Raw genomic sequence first — 26,254 nt, 5'->3', positions numbered from 1 at the left:
AAGTTTCCTTAATTTAAGATCACAACAGTATACTTATGGGGAAGAATACGTACCCATGTAAAGACATATCACAGACTAGGCTGGGTGGCTCACTCTTATCATCCCTGTACTTAGGAGGCTGAGGCAAGAGGTGGGCATCTTGGGATGTACAGCAAGACCCTGTCACAAAAAACAAGCGAACAAATAGATTAAAAATATGCCATGATACTTGGCATATAATGGAAGATTAGCTATTATTAAGCATTCAGTTATAGCACAAATACTGAACATTGTGCACACATATAGCAATATATGACTTAGTAAATGCTTCTTTGCACCCGTTCTCCAACTCTCTAAAACCTAGCCCCTTGTATTTTCTGAGTTATTTTATAGCCCGGTGGGCAACAAGGCCAGGAGACCGTGGCTGTCGTTCATACTTGTTGCTTGTGGAGACTCAAATTTTAACAGAGTGAGCTGCTGCCATTGATTTTGCCCAACATCTTCCTACATGACCCCCTGTCTGAAGCAGCCATGTTCATGTCCTTACAGCTTGGGAAGAAAAAGAAGTTCAGTGTGTCCAGGAAGGTTTGCAATGTCTTCAAAATGACCATGGGGCCAGCCGTTTGGCAAAGGCGGCCTTCTTGGCCTCTTGATCTTTCATTTTGTGGAAAGGCATTCAACTAGATTCTTCTGAAAACCCTGGAACAAATAACTCACCCAAGAGCAGAGAAAGCCTGCCATTTGGAGAATTGCACATCAAAAATATATTAGGACAGAGCAAAAAAAAATTAATCCACGCAAAGTAATGGAAGCACTGGGTACTTTTAATTTTTCAGTGGCCCCGAGGCACCATTATGTGCTTTTTTTCTGGGGAATCTCTCATCATGCAGCTATTGGGGGAAAGGGAGCACTCTGGCCCCTTTCCTGGGAGCAGTCCAATGCAGTATGGATATTAATTAAATTTATTAAACAAATAACACAGCAACTCAGGGAAGCAGGGGTCCATCTGCCAGCGCCGCAGACAGATCTCTGCAGAGACGTGGACTGAATGGTAGTTAAAACCAAGTTGCCTAGCTCAGCAGATGGGCTCTTGTCTCCAGTGGGGGAGATTTGGTGGCGGTCCAACAACTCTTTTCCCCCTCCAGGTTTTTGTTCCTTGCAACTGTGATTGAAGAAGCCCTTCTCTGTCTTTTCCCAGCCCGAGCCTCCCTCCCACCCACCCCTCCCCTCTTTGTTTATGTGAGCAATGTTTAAATCTGAGTGATTTGTTCGAAAAGCAAGTCCCGGCTGATCTCATTTTGTGTACTGCCGCAAAGCTCATGCAGAAAATAATTAGGAAGATGTAATCCCATTGACTTTACATCCACTGTGTGCACTGCTGCAGCCCAGCCTCATGTCCCGGAATAAAGACTCTGAGCCACTTTGGATTTGCCCAGAATCCCCATCCTCTGCCCTGGGAAGATTTTATGGTTCTGAGGTGTAGAGGTGTATTAGTTGTAAAGTGGCTCCTTATACTCCTTTCTGACCTCTGTGACTTTTAAACTCTGTATGAATGTGTTTTGTAGAAATACACCCTTCCATTTTCGGTCCCCATGTCTGCAGAAAAGATGGTGAACGTGAAGCCTGTCTGTACTGCCTTTAGTTGCTTGGTGCTTCTCAGAATTTCATATGATTTTAACTCAAAGTCCATTCAGACAGAACTTAGGTTAATATAAACCTCCAAATCCCTCCTTCTGTCTCCTCAAACTACTGCCAAGAGCATTTTACAGAAGATCGCTTTACCTGGGACCAATGCCTCCCACAGGGAGCCTCACAAACCTTCTGATGAATCTGTGTGTCCTATTGATGGCAAAACTTTGGGCTAAATAGGTACCCACCTTGGACTGAGTCCTGAAATACCCTTACCTTAGAGAGATAGATCTGTTTCTGGCCAATCTAACAGTGGACATATTTGCCAGACATAAGAAAGTCTTACAATCCAAATGGTCTCCCTCCCTCTCCAGCAAACCCACTGTGTTCTGCCAGCAGAGGCCTCGGCTGTTACAGAACCCAGAGATAAGAGTGGATGGATCCAGAATTATGACTTTTCCCAAGGTGTGTTGAGCCTTAGGGAAATAGAGGCAAACCTACAGTTCTGATTCTAAGGACTAACAGGTGACCCCGTTTCACTGCAGCACAGCAGAGCCTTAGCTGGCAATCCTGTCCAGATGGTCGGTTCTGGGCTGGGAAGATGGTCAGCAAGAAATCTCTGTGGGTGTGGAGGCTGCCTGTAATTCCAACCTCAGAAGGCTGAGACAGGATCCTCAACAAGACTAGCCATATCCACAAGCTCCGGGTTTGATTGAGAGACCCTGCCTCAAGGCAAAAGAGGGGAAAGATTCATTGAGGGTGATTCTTGACATCAACCTAGGGTTTCCACATGCAAGTTCACATATATGAAAAAAAATGCTTTCCACGAACACACACACACACACACACACACACACAGAGAGAGAGAGAGAGAGAGAGAGAGAGAGAGAGAGAGAATGATCAGCTGATTTCTGCTGTAATAAACATCATCTTTCCTTGAAGTTGGTCTATGCTTTCAAAACCCAACTCAAAAACCGAATTTCGCTGGGTTTTAGCTGCTGTTGGCGTTGCCTCCCTGAGTGAGAGTCCAGCAACCCCCCCTCCAGGGAAACCATGGCAATATTAATAACGTGAACTTTCAGAACCCAGTGGTCCTCCCATAGGAGCCCTGCCCTAGGTTATTGTTGCTAAGAGACAACATTGTTCCTCAGTTTTTGTTTTTTGTTATTGTTTTTTTTTTTTTAATGGAATTGAAAGGGGCTCTGCTCGAAAGATGGCCATGGGGTAACTGCTGAAAAATATCTGTTTACCTCAGAAGCATAGGTGAGCTGCCAATTTATTTCTCTAATTTGTTGAAGGGCAGGATCTGCAGGGGGGCGGAGCGTGGAGTACATTTGGAATTCATAGGCTATTTACCACACTGTCTGCCCTGCTTCTCCTTCCGCCCTGCAGTACCTGCTTTAATTTTGCTCTCTGATTTAAATCACAATCTAGTTGCTCTGGCATCTCAATTTAGGGGAAGATTGGACGTTGTTTTTCAAAAGGGAATTTGCAAGCATTTCACTCTTGTCTGAAAACAGAGTGAGGCTTCTTTTCCAAGCGTAAGCTCAGAAATTGCATGTAAATCTTGGGGGGGTTTATTTGTAGCAGAATGTTTCCAACCCTCATGTTCACACATTAGTGTTAATGAATAAAACAGAGAAGGCAGGCAGACACACACGGCAGACAGTGTGCGTCTTTCAGACTGGCTCCCAGTGCGAACCTGTCTGCTTGAGCACATTGTGTTGACGTTAGGGCTTCACAGGCTTCATTGTGAGTTTTGTAGGCAACATGGCGATGTGGGACCAAAAGCGCTAAAAAAGCTTCTGATCTCAAACAAAAGTTAATACTACTTTGTAGGAAATCAGAGAGTACTTTTGAAAATTCAGTTCGTTTTTAAATTTGCTCAAAAGGGTAAGCTGCGTTTTTAGACGTTATCTTTACTTTTGCTTCCAGGGCTCAGGTGCAAATTCTCTCTCTCTCTCTCTCTCTCTCTCTCTCTCTCTCTCTCTCTCTCTCTCTCTGTGTGTGTGTGTGTGTGTGTGTGTGTGTATGTGCTCACACAAGTATGTTCAGATTCAAGTCAACCTTTGTGTCATCCCTCAGGTGCCATTTGCCTTATTATTATTATTATTAATTTAAGACAGCGTCTCTCATTGGTTAGGTTGGCTGGCCAGCTCCTAGGGGTCCACCTATCTCTGCCTTTCTAGTAAGCACGCTGCCACAACCAGTTTTTTTACATGAGTTCTGAGAATTTTCTTCAGGTCCTCACGATTGCCCGGCAAGCCCTTTATTGACCGAGCCACCCCTCAGCTCTCCAGTGGAGACTTTTGAAAATACTCAGACTAAAGGTTTCTCTGCACTGTTACTTCCCGGGTGAACGTTTTTGCAAGGAACCATGGTAGGGAACGCCTTTACTGGCCGTCTCCAGGATTAGACACTACAGCTCCTCAGCACATACATCTGTGACCCAGGAGAGAGACTAAGACCCAGGCTCACCAGATTGTAATGGAAAATACCGGCATTTTACAGCCCGGATCCTGAGACAAAGCAGAAAACCTGTTCTCAGATCCATGGTTTTAGCACAGTGCTATTTGGTCAGTGTTTTTCAACATTTTCTCTCATGTGTTGGGATCTCTTATTTTGCAGTGCTTTGGAAAATTGCCTTCAGTTCTTTGAATTTACTCCTCTGGAGCCAAATTGATTGAGAGGTGCAGGCCTGCCCACTTGCCTTCCTTCCTCTTCCTCCTCTGATACCTCGTCTTTCTGTTTTTCTTTGTGTGTGTGTGCGTGTGTGTATATATGAGCATGGTATAAGTGTGTGTGTGGTATACAAACATGCGCATGTGCACAGAGGCCAGATGAGGCCTGGTATGTGTGAGTGTGGTAAACATGTGTGTGTGTGTGCGCACAGATGTAGCAGCTTTCTTGTCTGACTATCTTTGGGCCACCAGCTCTCAATAATGACCCAGAGACATATTATTAATCATGAAATCTCTCCAAGTCTAGACTCAAAGTAGGGCACATGCACAGTTCACAGTAAATATCAAATCTTTGTTTGGGGTTACCTACAGTTTCTATTAATGGGCTCCTTGGCAGAACACAGTAACTTGCTGATAGTGCAGAATCAGCTCTCTTTGATTCTGGGAAATGTGACATATTTTGTTTTCTTCACAAACAAAATAAAACAACAAGGTTCAAATCTGTTCACAGAAAGCCCTAGAGTAATTTTTTAGTGTTTTAGAAATGAACATTTCTTTTGAAAATGAATTATTAATGAGCTTGAATGTTCTGATGTTTCAACTTTATTGCAGTGGGGTTTGATCCTTTTCCCTTTCAAAACAAATTTGTTACTATGGAAGTTGGTCCTAAAAATATAACTAAGGGAGAAATGTTTAAAAAAATTATGAAACCTTGGCCTTAGCTTAGGCTTTTTCCCAACGGACTCTTATAACTTAGTTAATCCATATTTTTTAATTTATGTTCTGCCATGTGGCTCTGTTGTCTCTTCTTAGTACAGCACATCAGTTTTGCTCTGACTCAGCTGGTGAAATCACGCACCTAGATTCCTCCTCCTCTTCCTCTTTCTCCCTGGAAACATTGCCTATCCTCTCCTGCCTAGTTATTGGCCATTCAGCTCTTTATTAAGCTAATCAGACTGCGTCTTAGGCAGAGACATATGTGTATAGTGTAAACAAATATTCCGCAACACACAGAGGCCAGATAAGGCCTGGTATACGTGTGTGTGATATACACACATGCATGTGTACACAGAAGTCAGATGAGGCCTGGTATACATGTGTGATATACACACATGTGCGTGTACACAGAGGCCAGTTGAGGCCATCTGGTGTCTTGGTTTGTCACTGTGCCTCTTCCTTTGAAACAGGTTCTCTTGTGGAACCTGGAGCTCAGCTGTCTGCAAGCCCCAGAGACTCTCGGGCCTCCACCCTTCACAGAACTGGGATTCAGACATTTAAGCACCTTGTTTATTTATTTTGTGTGTGTAGGAAGCACACATGGTCAAGACATCAGAGGACAGCTTAGGAGACGTGCTCTCTTCTTCCACTATGTGGGCCGCGGGATTGAACTCAGGTCACCCGGCCACCTCCCCAGGCCTTGCCATGGTTCGTTTGTTATTATTCTCTAGTTGCTTTAAACTCAAATGTAGAGTCATCTAGCAGGAAGAATTTTTATAAGCTAGGTGGCCTAGTTCCTCCCCAAGCCCACAGAGACTGTGTCTCTCAGTTACTTGAAACAGCAGAGCTGGCCCTCATGGTGGCGGTTTGTTTTGGTGATCTAAACCAGGGCACTGCACATATAATCGGCCACTCAGCTACATCCCCAGCCCTTGGGTTTTTTGAGGCAGGGTCTTCATGTGTAGCCAAGACTGCTTCTGAACTATTGTCTCCCCTTGTCCCTATCTCTCAAGTGCTGGGATTATAGGTGTGGAAATGGTCACTCAACTTGCAAATCTATTTCTTAGTTTATTTGTTTGTTTTTGTTTTCCAGTGAGGCCAACAGTTAGTTTTGATGGGAATTATCAGGAAGTTAAGGAGAGCCAGGAAACATGGATATCCTGAGTGCTGTCAGGAAATTTAAAATGTAATAGACTTACCAAAAAAGGGAGCACATACCTGTCACCCCATCATTTGAGAGACAAAAGAGGGTTAGGACTTCAATGCCAGCCTCAGCTATGTAGTTAGTTTAAGGCCAACTAGGGCTATATGAGATTTGTTTATTTTTAATTTTTTTTATTTTTTAGTAATTTTTTGTTAATTTTTAAAAAATGTATCTATTTATTTTAAGCATTTATTTTCTTGTGTGTGTGTGTGTGTGTGTGTGTGTGTGTGTGTGTGCCTGCACAACTGTATACCAGAGGATAACTTTGGAAGTTGACTTTCTTCCTTTACCCTGTGAGTTCTGGGATCAAACTCAGGTCGTAAGACTCAGTGGTCATCCCCTTTACCTACTGAGCCATCAGACAAGCCCTGGATTGAAAAATTTTAATTTGTGAGTTTTAAAAATGTTCTATATCAGTGTTTTCTTTGTATTGATGAGCTTCAACTTCAGATTGAGGAATCTCAGAGTTCGCTGCCAGAGGTTGTGATGCAGACATGATGGTTGGTTTCACTGTTATTACTGCTTCCCTTTCTATACAGTCTCTTCAAACTCACGCAGCTAGCGGTAACTAGCTGCAGCTGCTCGAGCACTTACCATCACTAACCCTCAAGTAAGCATTTTAAATACATCATGACATTTAGTTTTCACAGCATATTAATATTCTCATTTTAAAGATGAAGAAATTTATGCTCAGGCATGTTAAATAACTTGCTGAAAATCCCATCTAATTAATTGAAACTAATCTAATCTAAAATCATATCTAACAGCGAGGCTTGGATTTGAAACCCAGACAGCCAACTCTAGAATGCTTGTATTAAGTCTCTCTACTCTCGGGTCACCCTACACACACAAATTTGTGATTTATAACTTGTTTAGATCTGACTGGAAGCAGCAGATTCTCAAGTGAAAGTGAACATAAAATAGCATAGTTTAAACCAAATAAATTGATCGATCATGTGGGGGGCCTTTTGGGGTTTTGGGAACTGCCCTGGTAACTTTTCTAGCTTTGTACTTTCTAAGTCAAGCTCACCAGTTCCTTTAACTCTTCATTCACTGTTGGAGGAATGCTGAGCTCTGGACAAAGAAGTCTTTGTGGGAAGGAGCCTTTCTTAATACTGTTGTATGTCTGGTGCTGAACAGCTTGGTGTCAAGGATGTACTGAATAACTGGACCGTAGATGGGGCTGAATGAGGAGGCTGTAGGAGGGGGAGCAGGCAGAGGAGATGGGGCTGAATGAGCAGTCTGGAGGAGGGGGTGCAGGCTCATGCAGATCAAATATGAACTTTTATGGAGAGAGGACTGGGCTTTCTCTTCCTGTGTAGCGTGGAAGCTGAGGTGGGGAGGGGGCTGGGCTTCCTGTGTGCCATGGGAACCATTTTTGATTCTGTTGGATGCTCTTCATCATCCCAGGAACTCTAGTTTCTAGGCTTTTGCCGTAATGACCACTTGGAATTAAAGCAGTACCCACTGAGACTGTCCTGGTGTGTCTCCAAGTGAGATACACAGAGCAGAGACTGCCTTGTCATGTTTATGGCAAAGATTCTCACTTCCACTCATAGCTGAAGACTGTTTGCCTTAGGCAGTCACAAGTACCATAATGTATGTAGTATTTTTCTCATCAGTGAAGACTTTCATTCTTATCAGAAATTCCCCACTCTGTTTTTGTGCAGCTGACAATGCAATTTGTACCTACATTCAAAACTGTACTTTGACCGCTCCTGTTTGTAGTGGGGAAGCAGGTTCAGGGTGGCTAAGTGACTTTCTCTCTCTTGACCTTAATTTTCTTTACCTCTCTTGTAGCCTCTTCATTTTGTGATTGTACCTAAGCATCAGGGTTTTGTCCCTTCTTTTACTTGTTGATCTCATTGTGTTCTTGAATAGATGGTCCTGTTGATCTCATTGTGTTCTTGACTAGATGGTCCTGGGTAACTTATTAAAAAAAGAAACTTATTTCTCACTGTCCTGGAGGTTAAGAATTCAAAGATCAAGGCCCCACTAGGTTTAGCATCTGCTAAGAGCCTGGTGCCCTGCATGCTGCATCCTCTAGAAGAGTGATGTGAACATTGTTCCTAATTCGATTCAAAAATAGAAAAGCAAAGAGAGGGGGCCCACTTATAAAAACCAGGCATTAAACCCAGCCTCTCTGATGGAGCTCTTGTGACCTAAACATCTCCTCAAGGTCCCAACTCCCCCCCGTCCCCAGAACTGATATTTTTAAACACCAATAAAGCCCACTCGTTATAGCAATCATGATAATCTCTTATAATGCACAGATTCCAAGGATTCCCATGTTCCATTTTATAGTGACTGTAGTTTGTAAAGCTTTTCCATTTTCTTCTTATATCAAACAGGCCGAATGGGGAATATCAGAGAGGAGACTAAGCTGGAAAAGCTAAACACTCAAAGACGAAAGCAAAAACAAAACAACCAAAAGATGCAACGTGTTTTCTCCCTTACATGTAGTCATCAAAAGAGTAACTAACAGCCAGCCACGAGCCAGCCATGGTGGTCCTAGTGCTTGGAAGGTGGAGGCAGGAGGATTTGAAGCTTAAGATCATCCTTGGCCACATTTAAGGGCAGCCTGGGCAACATGAGACCCTTGTCCCAAACAAACAAATAAACATAGAACAACTGATAGGTGTGCCAGCTATCCAGACCGGGAATCACAGCAGGTCGGGGGCCACTGTGCTCTCTGGATCATGCTCTTCGAATCTTGTGTGAGTGTGATGATGGCTGAATTGGAACTGGGACTTAGAGCCTGCTAGGCAATATTCCAATACAGAGTCCCAACTGCTCTTAAACTTTCTTCTGCTTTACTTTAATTTTTTACAATTTTGCACAATTATTATTAATTATTACATGTTGATATAATGTACTTTGATCATATTGTCCCATGCTCTTATCCCTTCCCTCTCCTGCTGAAACCTCTCTTTTCCTAACAAGTCCTCCTCCTCCTCCCATCCCCTTTGTATATGTCTCATTACACAGAATTATGGTTGCCTATGCAAGCATGGTGGGAGGTTATGTGCTGGATCAAGTGCCATTTACCAGACTGAGGAGTATGACCCATGCGCTACTACCTTAACTACTCTGTGAAGGATGGGCCTCATGAACACCACTCTGTTCCATGACAGAATGCTGGCAGGCCCAGCCTTGTGCAGTCTTCTACAGGGAGTCACCGCTGCTGTGAGATCAAGGGAACAACAGCCGTGTCATGTCCAGACAGCAGCATTTCCCAGGGCTCTTCTCCACCCTCCAGCTCACACATTCTTTCTGCCCCTCCTTCTGCGATGTTCCATTGGCTTTCAAGGACTTGATTACTTTGTTGTTGTTGCTGTGATAAAATATTCGACAGAAGCAATTCATGAAGGAAGAGTTGATTTTGGATCACAGTGACAGTCCATCACTCCTAACAGCAGGAGCTTAAAGCAGCGGTCATATTGCCTCCACAGCCAAGAATAAGGGAGCCATAAACTTGTTCTCAGATAACTTTCTTCTTTAGACACAATCCAGGCTCCCAGCCCAGGGAATGGTGCCACCCACAGTGGGCTGTGTCCTCCTACTTCAGTTAGTCTAACCAAGGTAACTCCCCACAGGCATGCCAAGAGACCCTTCTTCCATGTGATTCTAGATCTTGACCAGTTGCCAATTAAGACTGACCATTGCAGGGGTGATAGGCCCCACTTAGGACTGAGTGTGTAAGAGTCATGTATTCTCTGTATGAGCCTGAAAAAATGAAGTTGGAAGACTCACTCTCTTCTTTTTCTTATTTTTTAAACTATCTTTTCTCATTTTACATACTAATCCCAGTTCCCACTCCCACCCCTACTCCTTCTTCCACCTCTCCCCCCCTCCCCGCATCCACTCCTCAGAGAGGGTAAAGCTTCCCATGGAGAGTCAAAGAAGTCTAGCACATTGCTTTGAGGAAGCCCAAGGCCCTCCCTACTATATCTAGGCTGAGCAAGGTATCCACCCAAAGAAAATGGGTTCTAAAAAGCCAGTACAACAGTAGGGATAAATCCTGGTCCCACTGCCCCACAGTCTACACCAGCTATACAACTGTCACCCATATTCAGAGGGCCTAGTTCGGTCCTATACTCTTTCTTTCTGTCAGGCCAGAGTTGATGAGCTCCCATTAACTCAGTAAACTGGTTCAGTGGGTGTCCCCATCATGGTCTTGACCTCTTTGCGTGTATTCTCACTTCTCCCACTCTTTAACTGGACTTTAGGAACCCAGCTTATTGCTCTGCTGTGGGTCTCTGACTCTGCTTCCATCAGTTGCTGGATGAAGGTTCTATTGTGACATTTAAGACAGTCATCAATCTGACTACAGGGCAAGGTGGAGGCCTCACTTCTTGAATATAAGCAGTGCCACAGCTATAGAAAACAGCATGGAGGCTCCTCAGAAAGCACAAGCAGAGCCGTGACTCCTTGCAGTAAGTCTACTACGAGGCATGTGTCCATAGGAACTGAATCCACAAGGTGAAGAGATGTCTTGACCCAAGCTAGAGTCATCTCAGAAGAGGGAGCTTCAATTGAGAAAAGGCCCAAATCTGGCCTGTAAGCAAATCTGTGGGGGCCTTTTCTTGATTAATCGTTAATATAGAAGGGCCTGGTCTCCTGTGAGAGGTGCCATCCCTGGGCACATGGTCTTGAAATGTATAAGAAATCAGTCTGAGCAAGCCACGAGAAACACGCCACGAGGAGCAAGCCACAAACAGCAAGCCAGTAATCAGGACTTTTCCATGACTCTCCTTCAGTTCCTGCCTTGAGTTCCTGTCCTTATTTCCTTTAGAGATAGATTAGAAAGTGTAAGGTGAAATAAAGCCTTCCATCCCCAATCTAGTTTTGGTCAGTATGTTTCATCAACAGAAATGTAGCTAGGACAATGAATATATATTTGTGTGTGTTATACACATATACGTACATATGTGTAATATATATGTATGTATATATTCACAGTGTGAGTGTATTCATTGTATATTTGCATCCCTATATATTCATTGTTCTAGTTATGTTTCTGTTAAAAAAACACTGGCCAAAATGAGAATATATATGTGTGTGTGTGACTAATATTTATATATGAATATTATTCAGTCATAAAGGAAATACATTTTGTCATTTGCAGCTACATAGAAATATGTTCCTAAATATGGAAGCTAATATGTTGGTCTGATAGAAGTAGAGGATCGAGCAGAGGTTAGCAGAGCCTGGGCAGGATGGGCCGGGAGAGAAAGAAGATGATGATAATAGTGCAAATCTTGATTGTTTCTAACACACAAAAAAGCTTGCAGTGATGAATATGCCTTCCGCCCCATCTAAGCATCCCATAGTGCACACCTGTATTAAGGTGTAACACTGGGTCTCATAAGTACGTACAATTATGTGCCAATTAAAACATGACTCTAGTTCTTAATACTTCTTGAATGGCAATTAAATTTCAATGGGAGTATGGCAAGGACGAGCATTCAGACCATAGCAGAGGGGAGTTTACGATCCTCCTCTCTGGGTGGGGGTATTTGTAAAATACAACAAACTTCAATGGGTATCTCATATAAAACATTTACACTGAAGTGATTTCCTTTTATCTCACCTTGGTGGACTACGTGTCCAACTACAGGAAGAGAGAGCAGGGAAAAGACCCTGACAGGAGCCGAGTCTAGAAGCTCAGTTGTCCTCATTCTTGTTTAGAGTCGTTGACATCCTAAGAAAATCGTGAAAAGACATCTAAGTGTAATACTTATGCACAGATGCAAGAGCACTATGCGGGACGCTTTGCTGTCAGGAACGAGGAACCAGGCCTTGTAAGGCATCAGCAATTCCTTCTGCTATTGTTTGTCCTGAAAAGGCAACTGCTTTAAAATATCTATTCCGTGCTCTGAGATTCCAGGCAACTGCTCAGAAAATGTCTGAAAATTTTCATACTGGTGATCAGTGGCCTAGTTATTTTTTTATTCTTTTTTTATTTTATTTGTTTATTTTAGACAAGGTTTCTCTGTGGCTTTGGAGCCTGTCCTGGAACTAGCTCTTGTACACAAGGCTGACCTCGAATTCTCAGAGATCCGCCTGCCTCTGCCTCCAGAGTGCTGGGATTAAAGGGGTGTGCCACCACCGCCCAGCTAGTTCTTTATACCACACAGGACAGGGCAATGGACCCATGTATGGCTGAGCATCCCGAAAATGTCGGGAAGCTAAAATGAAGTGTTGTAGTACTATGAAAAAGGTTTATCTGTGCACCCCGCAGCACGGTACAAGAAACAGAGCGCGGTTCTTGGCTGGCCCTTCTCTCCCCTGGGCAGGCTTTTCAACACATGAAGTCACTTTTGCCTTTGTCTAGGAAGATAAACATCTGAGAGAACCTTAGGGAGCAGCTAGCAGGTTGTCATTGGCCAGGACCTTGTTTCACCTTTCCTATAAATCCATGTAGCTGAGAGTTTTGCTCCTAGATTAGAGTGACTTGCTGAGCAAGTCCTGACTCGCACCATAGCTGTGGCCCTTTTTGGTTTCACAACTGTGTCCTTGTCCCTGCTTTGAACTGCAGCATGACCACGTTTTGATTCAGTTCTCTCAAATTTCATTCCTTCAACTTGCTTATTTGAATTGATTTAAATTTTGGCTATGTTTACCTATATTGAGGTCTGTAACCTATCTTGAGGTCACAGCCTTGCTCTAACACTCACTGAAATACTCATTGACTCATCATTGGTCTTTGGAACGCCTGGTAGGATCAAAGAATGCTGTAAAACAGAAGAAATTCTGGTTTCCTGCTCCCAGAAAGCCTCTGTCTGTAGGAGGAAATAGGAAATAATAAAACAGCTATTAACACAGGGAGGTACTAAGGAGTTAGACGGGATGAGTGAGACCTCAGCTAGTCTAATGGTCCTGTAACAAAGCAAGAATCATCACTCCTGAATGTAATGATAAACTTCTGTTCTTGTTTTTGTATTTTGAGATGAATTCTTCCTATGTAGCCCAAGCTAGCCCTGGGTCCTCTGTGATCTTCCCTCCCTCCCCCCCTTCTAGAGACGTGATTAAAATAAATGTGTAATTTAAAAATACTGATAAGTTATGTGTTAGTGGCTAACATATGACTTAATCCAACACCATCACAGAGAAATCTGATGTACTAGGGAATGGTACTCTAGATAGTAGTGTTTTAAATTGGACATGATCTCAGGAAATCAGATTCATACATTATGTTACCTACTCCTAAGCACATGACAAATGCCTTTAAAATGAAAGCTTAAGAAATCAAAAACCCATAGACTGAGAACACGAAGCACAGAAGAAGCCCCCAGCAAGTGAGCAACAGAGCAGGCTGAATTTTCTCTACTTCTTTCACAATGTATTTGTCTGCTACACTGTGGGGGCCAAAGAATGGTAAAAATCATCAGCAGATTCGTCAATAAATTGACCCAAATAATTCGAATTTATCTGGAAGACTTTTACATGGGGACGTGGAGCCACGCCAGCCATGATGGACTCTAACATGAACACTGTATCTTGATGCAATTTGTAGGATTTAGCCGAACTGCAGAATGTTCTCCTGGTAGACACTGCTTACTGCCTGCCCAGCAACCACTCATTACTCCATGCTCAAATGGCACGGGATGTGATGGGAGGACAGAAAGGTCCTCAGAACGCCTGTGTGTCTAGTGTTCATCAATGCCAACCTTGGCCTTGAATTCTGGTAGTGTGCCAGGCATTGTGCCAGGTGTGTTCCACACCCCATCTCCCAGTACACTCACAACCACAGCCAATGCTGTTCGCCCCACACCTTACTCATTTACGAAGTTGAAAGAAGTGAAGACTTTCATCCATGTTCTCTTGGAGAGAAGGGGTGCGGTTAGGGTTTGAACTTCTGATACTTCTCCACCCAAGTTCTTAACGTCAGGTCTGGAGAGGTGGCTCAGTGGTTAAGAGCACTTGCTTCTCTTCCAGAAGTCCTCGTTCTCAACACCCACATCAGGTGCCTCCCAATCATCTGAAACGCTAGTGCTGGAGGGTCTGCTGTGCATTCTCTCTCTCTCTCTTTCTCTCTCTTTCTCTCTCTCTCTCNTCTCTCTCTCTCTCTCTCTCTCTCTCTCTCTCTCTCTCTCTCTTTCTCTCTCTCTCTCTCTCACACACACACATTCATATAGTACATATACATAGGCACATACACATAGGTACACATACATAAACATAAGATTAAAATATTGTTTTTTAAGTCCTTAACCTCCAAACTTTGCACGTTGCTTAAACTTGGTTAATGAAGGACAACCATTTTCCTTCTCAACAAAGCTAAGGGCAGTTTGAGTTACCAGAAGACACACATAGATGTTTTCCTTTAGTGCCTGTATTAGATAAAATACTTGAGAAAAACACCTTTATGGGGGAGGGAGGTACTGGGTTCACGGTTTCGAGGGTGTCAGTCCATCATGGCGGTAGGGTGTGGTAGAGCAGAACAGTTCATATCGTGCCTGACGAGGAAGCAGAGAAAGCAATGCCAGTCCTCAGGGTGCTAGCTTTCTTGTAGCTTCCTTTTTAACCTCCGTGGGATGCCCACCCCTGGGAGGGTGTTGCTCTCACCTAGAATGTGTCTTCCTCTGGAGTTAATTTTTTCTAGAAACACCCTTCCAGACATATCCAGATAGATGTGGCACCAATCTCTTATGTGATTCTAAATCTGTTAAATAGAAAGTGAGGATTGAACATCATGGTATCTAAAGGTTGTGGACATCATCTGTGAGCTCTCTTAGGCAGCACGCACTGAATGAACTCAAGAGCAGACTTCTGTCTTATTATTTTGCTGTTCATTCAAATGAACCTTAATAAAACTCCATGTACTCATTTAAATACTGGCTTCCCAGTAGGGAAAGCAGGGAAGTGGGTTATGTTTAATTAATTCTCCCTGCTCCTCTGTGGTGGGAATTTGGGTCACATGAGCATAATTTGTGCACCAAAGATCCAGAATAATTCTCTGAAGTTCTAGTTTCAAGTAAGTATATTTTATAGTAAAAATGGGCAGAGAGATTTTGAGAGGCAGAGAAACAGGAAGTTTGCTGTGAGACTTTGTCTCCTAGGAACGTCAGAAGCTACACCCATAAAGTCTCACCAACATGGCTGCCTGACATGAACTGAACAAAGGCAACTCTAGGCATGCTAACATGGATGCTGGGCAGGGGTGGGGCAAGCCTTGGAGGCCTTGCCTCTGATAAAGCTGCAGGTAACAACGGGATGCTGAGAGCCAGAGAAAGTGTCTTCCCTAGAGAAGGGCTCTGAGGGTTTGTGGGAAGCTTTGGAAGGAGCAAAGGGAAGGGGGAAGTGATGTATTTATATTATAATCTCAACAAATAAAAAAAATAATTTCCAAAATGAATTTATAAAAGAAATTAATGGAATGACTAATTCTTTGGGTCATAATCACACTTAAAAATAGGCAAAAGTTCAGATTTGTGTGTTAAAGCTTTTTTCCTGGAATAGAAATCAGATATTTTGGGGACATGGCCTTAGTTAGTTCATGCTCTTTCAAGATACTCTTATAGTCGATTAACACTGTAAACCCATACCAAGCCAGCTGATATTCCCAAAAACTACCAGGCTGTTTCCCTGGCTGAATAGGGTGGGATCTAACAGGAACCACTTGGCCTTCTCTCTGGCCTTAGTCTGGTTCCCACCTTGACCGGAAGTCATCTGCCTCTTGGTTTCTACCTGTACAAGAGTGACAGGGATACATTGTACATGCATGTTCATCCTAGCTTCCCAAAAGGGGCGCACCCCCACCCCCACGATCCATATTTCCTCCTCCATTAGCAAACCCAGAGAGCGGTCGGTATTGGGAACTTCCACTGTGAGCTGAGCGTGGCCTCTGTTTATTTAACAGTTCCGGTTCCATCTAAGTGTAAAACACACTGGTGGGGACCTTTTAATTTTTCTGTTAGATTTTTAATTCAACTATAAAGACAATTCAAGTGAGAAACTTGAGCTCGCTGATTTTGTTCCTTGAGTCATTGCCCTGTAATTAGCTGAGCTGGGTTTTAAATGCAGCGAGAGAACATCTTTCTTGTCTGTTTATGTCAGGAAAAAATGGCTAATGAGCACTTATCAAAATGATGAACATTTTTTCATTAGATTAAGTAACATCAAAACAGATTTATAATGTACTATTATGTTTCAGCTTGGAAGAAATTGGGTAAAATAGCTCGTATCTTCACAGCTGCCCAAGAATGTCTCTGCAAGGTGGTATCTGCCTCCCCCCACTCCCCTCGCCACCCTGCACTTAGACTTCAGCCAAGTGCCCGGCAGTCATAACTTTCTGTGTGGCCAAGTATCTTAAAGGCACATTCTCCAAGGGTCTGGAATGACCTTAACATTATCTGTAGCATGCACATAGCTGTGAAGCAGGTGTCATCTCTGGTTGTCATTGCATTATGTCACTGTTCCTTGTGACTTGATAATACAGACCTATTTGATAGCATTTTAGGAATGACTTCTCTTCTTCTTCCCACCAGCATGGGTCAGAATTCCACCCAGAACACTCAGTATCTGCCTTCTTTTCTTCTGAGGTTTTTTTGAATTGCATTGCTGTTGTTTTAACAAAAGATACAACGATGAAGTCTGAATTCTTAAGAAAATTTATAGCAAACATGCAGACTTTTAAGAACCTTCTCAGTAAGCATGGTGGTGTACACTTTTAATCCCAGCACTTGGGAGGCAGGGACAGATGGATTTCTGTGAGTTCAAGGCCAGCCTGGTCTACAAGACAAGTTCCAGGACAGCCAGGGCTGTTAATACAGAGAAATCCTGTCTCGAAAAACGAAGCAACACCCAAAAGATCCTTCTTACTTAAAAACCCATTTTATTTTTATTTGGATCTCTCTCTCTGTGTGCACATGGGTAGAGGTGTTGGAGATCAGAGTGGGTATTGGGTCCTATAGAACTGGAGCTACAGGAAGTTGCGAGCCATTCACTGTGGGTGCTGAGAACAGAACTCTGGGCCTCTGCAACAGCAGCAAGTGCTCCTAATCGCTAAGCCATCTCGCCAGCCCCCGGAACTTTCTCATTTTAAGTGTATCTTGGATGACAGACTATTATTGTCTTCCACTCCACACCACAAGTTTGGGTGGGTTTATAGTAGCCTGTGAGCATGTTTACGGAGATCATCTTGACTGATGACTGATGTGAGAGAACCCAGCTCACTGTGAGTGACGCTATCCTTGGGCAGACGGCTCTGGGGTGAATACGTCAGAGAGAAGAAGCCCGTAAGCAGCATTTCTTGGGAGTGTAGAGCCTTGTATGTTCCTCGACAGAAGCTTGACCTGCTGGTGACTCCGGAGACTCAGTGATGGATGGTGACCTGGAATTAAGCTAAGAAAATCTTCACCCCTTCAAGTATTTTCTGGTCAGTGTTTCGTCAACCCCACAGAGAGACGAACTAGGACCCACGTGTGCTGTTTGATTCATTCCTACATATCTAATGAGCTTGGTTTTCGGCATTCTTGGTCACATGTCAGTATGCTAACGAAGGTGATACTGTTCTGAAGTCCCTGCTTTGTCTGCCTTTTGAGAAGTGTCTTCCCTGGGTGTACAGTGCTAGCTTTGCTACCATTTACATCCTTGAAAGGTATCATTCTTTGTCTTCTGCTCTCATTGGCTAAGTCTTCTTGTCATTGCGTTGAAGGCCTTTTACTTTATCCTTGATGTTTATGTGATCCAGACTGTGCCACTAGGAGCCCCCAAGGAGCGCCTATGAGCTTTTGCAAAGACCAGCCGTGTTCTTTGAACATTTCTGAACGTTTCGGCATAACAGTGTTCCGTGATCATCTTTTACTCTCTCTGCTCTCCTCATACTAGGAGCTGTCATGTCTTCAAAGCCTCTGGTTCCTAGGCGGTGGGCTATAATGGTACTTAGAAATTGAAATTTGGACATTAGGTGCTGTTGGCCAGCCCCTGTATCTGTACTCAGTACATCTAGGATTGATGAGACTATCTTTAAAATCGCCGCCCCCCTCACAAATTGAATCTAATGCTAGACAGTTACTTTTTGTCTTTCTCTTTTATGTCTAATTTTAAAAGATTATTTTTGTTTATGTGTATATGTGTGGGTTTATGTGAAAGAGTGCCATGTGGTTTGTACAGGTGGCTGTGGAGGCCAGAAGATAATGCCAAGCAGAGTCTATGGAGCTGGAGTTACAGGCAGTCGTGAACTGGTCAATGTGGGTGCTGGGAATTGAACCTGGGTCCTCTGAAAGTGCAGTGGATGCTCTTAACCACCAAGCCATATCCCCAGCCTCAGTATTTTTAAGTCCTTTCTCTAGGTGAGGAACCTGGTTCATACTACTCTCACTGTTTTTACTCATTTAGGTTTAGATTTGTAAGAGACTGATTCATAAGTATTAGCTCTATTGCTATAAAAAAATTAATAATCTTAATGTTCAATATTTGTTAACTGATCATTTTGCCCCTAGACTGAGAGTGATTAGCCAAAGTGTTGGTCTGCTTTGGGTGATTCTTTTTACTTGAGAAACCATTGAGTTCATTTGTTTCTGTTTATATTTCATTTTGGATTTTGCATTCTCCTCTACTGTTAATATCATCATTATCCCCAAACCAAAACCGTCCCCAAAACACAGCAGAAACATATATTGCCTTCCTTCCCCCTGCCACCTCTATGCTAATGTGCTTTCCTGAGCTTTTGTTTGTAGGTATAAGTAAGTAAAGAAATGCATTTGCGTCTTATCGCCCCACAGCTCCTTTTAAATATAAAAAGAACATTTTATAGCTGCTCTTTCGCACATTTGTTTTCAGAGCTAGGAATAAACAGGTCCTAGACATCATCAATACCACAACTTTCTCACACTGGCGTGTTTTCTTTGTCTATGCTGATGGCTTTCGTGGGGACATTTTCATACATGAATATCATATACTTTGACATTCTCCTTCTCCCCTCTCGTTATTACCTTTCGTTCCCCCGGTCTCCCTTGTACTTTCATGTGCTATATGCATGTTTTATGTATCTATATCAAATCTACGATTCCAAAAAGCCTTGCGGTATTTGTCTTTCTGAATCTGGTTTATTTCTCTTGGCTTGATAATCTCCAGTTGCATTCGTTTTCCTGCAATAGATGTGATTTCATTCTTCTTTATGGTTGAATACAACACATTTCTGTATCCGTCCATCCTTTCGCAGACACCCAGGCTGATTCTGTGGCTTGCCTACCATGAATAGAGCTGCAGGAAACACTGGTGAGAAGCAGCCCCGTGGTCTGTTGACCAGAATTCTTTGGGCCTATTCTCAGGAGTGGTATAGCTGCTTCTCCCCGTCCCCTCCCCCATATAATGATTTCTACAATGTAAAATTACAATGTGAGCAAATTACTAATTTACATTCCTCCCAGTGTTGTGTATAGGGTTCTCTTATCTCTACATATTTCCCAATGTTTGTTCTTAATTTTCTTAATGGTAGTCATCAGACGGAAGAGAGAGAAAAAAATCTGGGTGTGGTTTTAGTTTGCATTTCCCTAATGGCTACAGTTGCTGAAGCGTGTTTTCATATGCTTATTGGCCATTTGTACTTTCTCTTTTGAGAACTGTCTGTTCATCCATTACCCCTCTTATTAACTGGATTATTTGGTTACTTGGTAGGTAGTCTCTTTAAGTCTTTTATGTTGCATGCATTTTTGAGTCAGTTTATAAATGTGTATTGTTCACTGTGTGAAGAGCTTATCCAACTCAATATGCAGCCAAGGATGACCTTGAACTTCTGATCCTCCTGCTTCCATCTCTTACTACTAAGATGCCCAGCATGCCTGATTATGCCACCCTAGTCATGGAACCCAGGGCTTTGTATATGCTAGGCAGACACTCTTCCAACTGAGCTTTTCAGTTGGGGTCTTAAAAATCTTTTTATCGTGGGAGTTGTCAAGGTTCTTCATGCACTCTGACTACTCTGTCTTTTCACCCACTAGCTTTTGTCCTACTCCTTGAAAGCTGATTTCTGTACCATTAGCACCATAAGAATCTTATTTTCGTCTTCAAGTTTCAACCTCATGACCATTGTGCTTCCTGCTGGGATCTTTCCCATCTCACTCAAGAAGCTCATGCCCCACTGAGTGTCTTAAAAGGAATGGTGTTTAGTCTCCTCCCTCTGAAGCTTGTACTCCTTCTGGATGCTGCTGGTTCTTCCATACTTGTTTATTATAGAATAGCAGGAACAGCACAGATTTGTCCAGGGCTCAGTGGTAGAGCGTTTTCAGAGCATGGTTAAGGTTCAGGGTTCTGTCCCTTGAACAGCAAGGAATGAACAAACAAGCAAATGAACACCACAAGTTCTAGCTTGCAGTTAGATCCTGAGGAAACAATTGGTGGCTAGTGAGTACCTCCCAAAGATGTACCACTGTGCCCCTGTGGTTTTTAAAGCCTACCTTGCCTGTGCTTCCTAATAGCTTCCCACGGCTGTTCTGTGACAGCTTCTCACGTACACAGAAGGTTGTTCTGGTCTGGGTTACTCCATCTTTGCTAGGAGTCGCAGTCATCTTTCCACTTAGCACATTTCATTAAATTTATATGGAAATGAGAGAACACAGTCAAATTGACAAAGCATTTTACAATTGACAGGGAAATTGGCTTGCTCATGCATTGCTAGGGAGGGGACAAATTGGTACCGTCTTTCCAGAGGGTATTAATTTATATCAAAATCCTTAACAATTCATTTGTCCTTTGGCCCAGCAATTTTGCTTGTAGGAATTTATCCTAAGGAAATAATGGTGAATACGCATAAAGATTTATTTAGAAAGATTTCCATCTCATGACCCAAACTGGAATCAAACACTAAATACGCATTCATGTGGGAAGTGATAAATCCTGGTGCATCAATGCAATGAGATATAATGGAATTTAATGCTACCACAGAGGCAGATGAATATGTAAACACATTAGTGGCCTATTGTTCAGTAGAGAGCTCAAAACAACACATACAGTGGGATCCCGTTTTAAAATGTACACTCAGATTTACAAGACTGAAATAACACTCGATAGCACTCATGGAAATGTTTGTTAATAACGGGTATTGGTGCATTTTTTCCTCTTCTAAAAGTGCATTGAGTGTTTTTCTGGAATATATAATTTCTTTAGAAATTGATGATGCTTTTCTTTTCAAAACGTATAGTCATCAGATCCTCTTGATAGTTGTGAGTATTTTATTTTATACTGATGGCCTAAGCTGTGTTTTTATACTCTCTTGAGTACTTTATAGACTTTATTAGATTTTTATATTATTAAAAATACTTTGTAGAACAAAAGAATTCCATACAAGCACAATTAAAACCCCTTCTTTTAAAATTCCCATAAAGGTGTTGCCTGTTTCTGCATCGTGTGATTAAACCTTTTTAGTAAAGAGCCCTTAATTAAAAAAAAATTCACATTTATTTGTGTGTGTGCCACACTGCCCCTGTGGATGTCAGAGGACAACTTTGGGGGAATCCATTTTTATACTCTTTTTCTACCCTGTGGGTTCAGAGGATCAAACACTGCTTGCCAGCCTTGGCATCAAGCACCTCTACCCATTGAGCCATCCTACCAGCCCTAGGAGTCCTTTAAGTAAGTAGCTAGAGTTTATGATAAGGGTTTGGATGATCACGGTAGAGTCATTTCCTAAGAAAGAAAACCAGCATCCTTTTCAAACTAGTGCTCAAAATTGTATGCAGTTGCTGAAAACTAAGATGAGATTTCTCACAGACATTCGTAGCATGGTTGCTTTTTTCCTTGAAGGGATTCTGAATCAGCACTCACTATGATTCCTCGGCTGTGGAGACTACTTCCTAGGAATGTCACCCCTTCCCTGGCTACGTCCTCAGCCAACCAGAGAGCCGAGGATCGCCATCGGCAGCTGGAGGCCTATGGGGACTTCTTGCCCATTCAGAGCAGGTGACAGGACAATGACCAGAATGGCCACGTGAACAATTCTGTGTACTACAGCTTCTTCGACACTCTCCTCGGCAGCTACCTGACCAGGTAGGCACGCATCTCCCTTTGCCCTTGCTGGATGCCCTTGCTTGGGCCTTGGAGTAGAGCGTTCCTCCATATAGACCTCTGCCGCGGAGCAGCCTGGATACTGGGCTCCTCAAAGGAGAACAGAAGGCTGGACATGTGGGCAAGGAGTCTGTTGCTTTGCCTCTCCCGGGGTCTCAGGTGTTCACATATCTCGGTACTCTTTGCACTAACCTGTCAGCAAATGTGTTTATTGAAGCTCAAATAAACACCTACATAACAAACCACATGATGTTCAGATGCTGGGCAACTCGAGTAGATATTAACATCAACCCTCAAGGCCTTTGTGTGAGAGAAGCAGCTGTCTCCCCACAGAGGATGCGTGGTAGTGGGGAGGAGAGATGTAAAAGTTGTTTATTCTATCCTCTGGATGCCTTGACCACTTGATTGCCATCTGAGCAGCATGCTTGCTAGAGTGGTTAGTAGATTTTTGGTCAATTTAATTGTCTACCGGAGACACTCTGTCCTACAGAGAAAACTACATAAACTCTATCTTCATCTTGCAGTGACCTATACGGTTTTGGAAAAAAATTGTTCAACCTTATTGAGTCTTCTATACAAAGAACTCACCTTTATGGTGAGCTTGCACTTTGCACGGCACTGAGATGCATCTCACTCAGTTTCTCATTTGCTCTTACCATGAGAGAGAGTAACAAGAATGCCAACGTACAGCCTGAACCTGCTGGCCCGTGTCCTTTGGAGGCACACTGGGACACATCACCAGCACTGCTGGGCTTCATGTCTTTCTTTGGCTCACAGAACTACTTTTTTTTTTATTAAAAATTTCCACCTCCTCCCCACCTCCCATTTCCACCCCTTCCCCCATCCCCCTGCCCTTACCTTCCCTCTCCAGTCCAAAGAGCAGTCAGGGTTCTCTGCCCTATGGGAAGTCCAAGGTCCTCCCCCTCTCCATCCAGGTCTAGGAAGGTGAGCATCCAAACAGGCTAGGCTCCCACAAAGCCAGTACATGAAGTAGGATCAAAACCCAGTGCTATTGTCCTTGGCTTCTCAATCAGCCCTCATTGTCCACCACATTCAGAGAGTCTGGTTTTATCCCATGCTTTTTCATTCCCAGTCCAGCTGGCCTTGGTGAGCTCCAATTAGACCAGCCCCACCGACTCAGTGGGTGGGCGTACCCCTCTCGGTCCTGACTTAGGTGAACCCAAAGAAAAACATATAGTTATCCTCCTGGATATTGGAAGTAGATAAGATTGCCAGACAAAAATTGGGAACTTGGGGATGGGGTGGGATGGGGGTAAGGGGAGACGGGGAAAGAAAAGTGAGAAGGGGAGGATGGGGAGAGCTTGGGGGAATGGGATGGTTGGGATGGAGGAAGGGTAGATATGGGAGCAGGGAAGTATATATCTTAATTAAGGGATCCATTTTAGGTTTGGCAAGAGACTTGACTCTAGAGGGGTTCCCGGGTGTCCATGGAGATGTCTTCAGCTAGTTTCTTGGGCATCTGAGGAGAGGGAGCCTGAAATGGCCCGATCCTATAGCCAAACTGATGAATATCTTGCATTTCACCATAGGACCTTCATCTGGCGATGGATGGAGATAGAGACAGAGACCCACATTGGAGCACCGGATTGAGCTCCCAAAATCCAAATGAAAAGCAGTAGGAGGGAGAACATGAGCAGAACTACTTTTATAGGCAGACAAGACGTGCTGACCCTTCCTGAGAGCAGGCTTTTGCTATGGGCTGGTGAGACTGGTGTATGGGCACCCCCAACTTTCTCCCCTTCTGACTGCGATAACTTTGAGATGCACAGTTTACATAGACCCCCCAGGATTCTCCACTAGGATTGAACTCCAGCCACATATGTTGATAGTCTTTTTAAAAAATGGAGGTAAATACATGTAACAACAAATTCAGTATTTCAGCCATTGAGAGATTTTTATTTTTAGTTAAGGTATGTGGTTGTGTGTGGGTATGTGCATGTGAGTGCAGGGCCATTGGAGGCCAGTAGAGGGCACCAGATCCCCTGGAGCTGGATTCACAGGGCTGAGAAGCCAACTTGGGTCTTTTGCAAGAGCAGTATGTTCTCTTAACTGCTGTGACATCTCTCTAGGCCTCCATTTCAAACATTTTAAAGTATAAGCAGGTCAGTGAGCTTTAGCATATTTACAATGTGTAACCAGCACATCAAATTACAGAATATTTCCATCACTCCCCCAGAGGAACCCCATACCTTTTAGCAGGCTCACCTGCTGGCAACCATTAATCTGCATCCTGTCTCTCTCGATTTGCCTCTTTTGGACTTTGCACAGGAGTGGGATGGCATGAGTGACTTTGGCACGGGGTTCGCCAGGTTCATCTGTTTGTAGTCTCCCCCAGTACGTCATTCCTGCAGACCAGGACGTGTGATGCGCCACACTTTGTTCATTCACTCATCAGGGGACAGATACTTAGAATGTTCACATTTGGGGGCTAATATGAGCAATACTGCTATTAACATTTGGCGTGGATTGTTTTGTGTGCAGGCATTTTCCAGTTCTTTTGGATACATACATAAGTGGAATTTCTAGGTGGCATGCCAACTCCTTGTGTGATGAGTTGAGGAGCATCCAATGTGTCTGTATTCACTTTGTGTGAGCAGGGCATGAAGGTTCTGGGTTCTCCACTTCATCACCAGTGATTGCTATTACTGATTTTTAAACTAGCAGCCACCCTATTGTATGTGAGCGGCTGTCACATTCCCATTGGTCCCTGGTTTCCGATGACTACTGATACCAAGCACCTGAGCTTGGACAGACCTTCCTTGGGAACATATCTGTTCAAATCTTTTGCTTCCTTTAGTTGGGTGTTTTTGTTGTTGTTGTTGTTGCTTTTTTATATTTTTGGAGGGTTTGTAACAGTTCCATATATATATGTATATATACCATATATTAACATATATCCTCATATATATATGTGTGTGTGATTTGTAAACTTTCTTTCACACTGGGTTTTCTTTTCACTTTTTTTTCTCTTATGATTTACAAATGTTTTAAGTTGAATGAACTGGAGAGAAGCAGTTCATTTTAGAGCAGCCAATGCTGTGCTGGCTGCTTTCTGTCCCACCTCCTTCCTCACTTTAAAGGAGCTTAATCTGTCAAGGGCTCCCATTCAGATCGCAGAGCTCCATGCTAGGAAACTCAGGTTTCTTCTCTTAGCAAGAGGGTATACAGAATAACTTTCTTTTAGAGTCTCTCTCTCTCTCTCTCTCTCTCTCTCTCTCTCTCTCTCTCTCTCTCTCTCGTGTGTGTGTGTTGTTTAGTGTTTGTGTTTATGCACACGTGGAGGTCATAGGCCATCATGTTGGGTGTCTTCCTCAATTTCTTCCCAAACCTTATTATTTGAAACGGAACCTCTCACTGAACCTAGAGTTCATCAATTTCTCTAGACAATTCAACCAACTAGCCCCTGGGATGTTTCTTTCTTAGCTCCACCATGTTGGGATTGCAGCATGTGCCACCATGCCTGGTGGTTTTACATAGGTGCTGGGATATGAACGTGGGTCCCATACTTACCTAGCAAGTACTAAGCTGAGCAGCTTCCCACCCTGGTAAACTGTCTCTTTTCTAGTACAGACTTGTACACTACACTTTAAAAACCCACAGCAAATGGCAAAGACATTATTTGAGGTAATTTGTAATGTCCTATCATTTGTCAAATAGGGAAATTTGATGGCTATTTTCCAACTTGCTCAAGGCCACACACTCTTTCTTAGGAAGAGTCAGCCTTAGGCCTTTCTGGGGTTGCTGTCTGGGTCACCTCACTGTAATTGTGACTTAGCAACATTTAGCTACTGTGACTTTTAAATGTCTCCCATTTAAAGAGGGGCATCTGGAAGGGTCTCCTGCAGTTAATGAGGGTGATGTCCTTGTCTAGTGGAGACTGTGTCTGTGTGACCCCAATTTGTTACAACAGGAACCCCAAGATAGTCCCAGCTAGTTCTGGAGGTAAGGATTCAGATCTGTAGCTTGTAAGGGAGAATTTCTGCCGGAATAATGCCTTGTCTCAGGTAGAACC

General features: G+C 43.3%; 1 long non-coding RNA gene across 1 annotated transcript in view; it reads left to right on the top strand.

The window, feature by feature from the left end:
* LOC126504698 (uncharacterized) overlaps positions 1-26,254 on the top strand; it is a 65,418-nt gene that overhangs the window by 34,638 nt on the left and 4,526 nt on the right. Inside the window, exon 3 of the long non-coding RNA XR_007592684.1 lies at positions 21,961-22,203. This is a non-coding gene — a long non-coding RNA (uncharacterized lncRNA). The remainder of the gene's footprint in view (positions 1-21,960; positions 22,204-26,254) is intronic.

This window comes from Alexandromys fortis, unplaced genomic scaffold, assembly GCF_014885135.2.
Source record: "Alexandromys fortis isolate MF-2015 unplaced genomic scaffold, M_Fortis_MF-2015_v1.1 scaffold_12, whole genome shotgun sequence".
Classification (NCBI taxonomy): domain Eukaryota; kingdom Metazoa; phylum Chordata; class Mammalia; order Rodentia; family Cricetidae; genus Alexandromys; species Alexandromys fortis.
The sequence above is the reverse complement of the archived record's forward strand: the minus strand, read 5'-3'. Positions and strand labels throughout refer to the sequence as shown.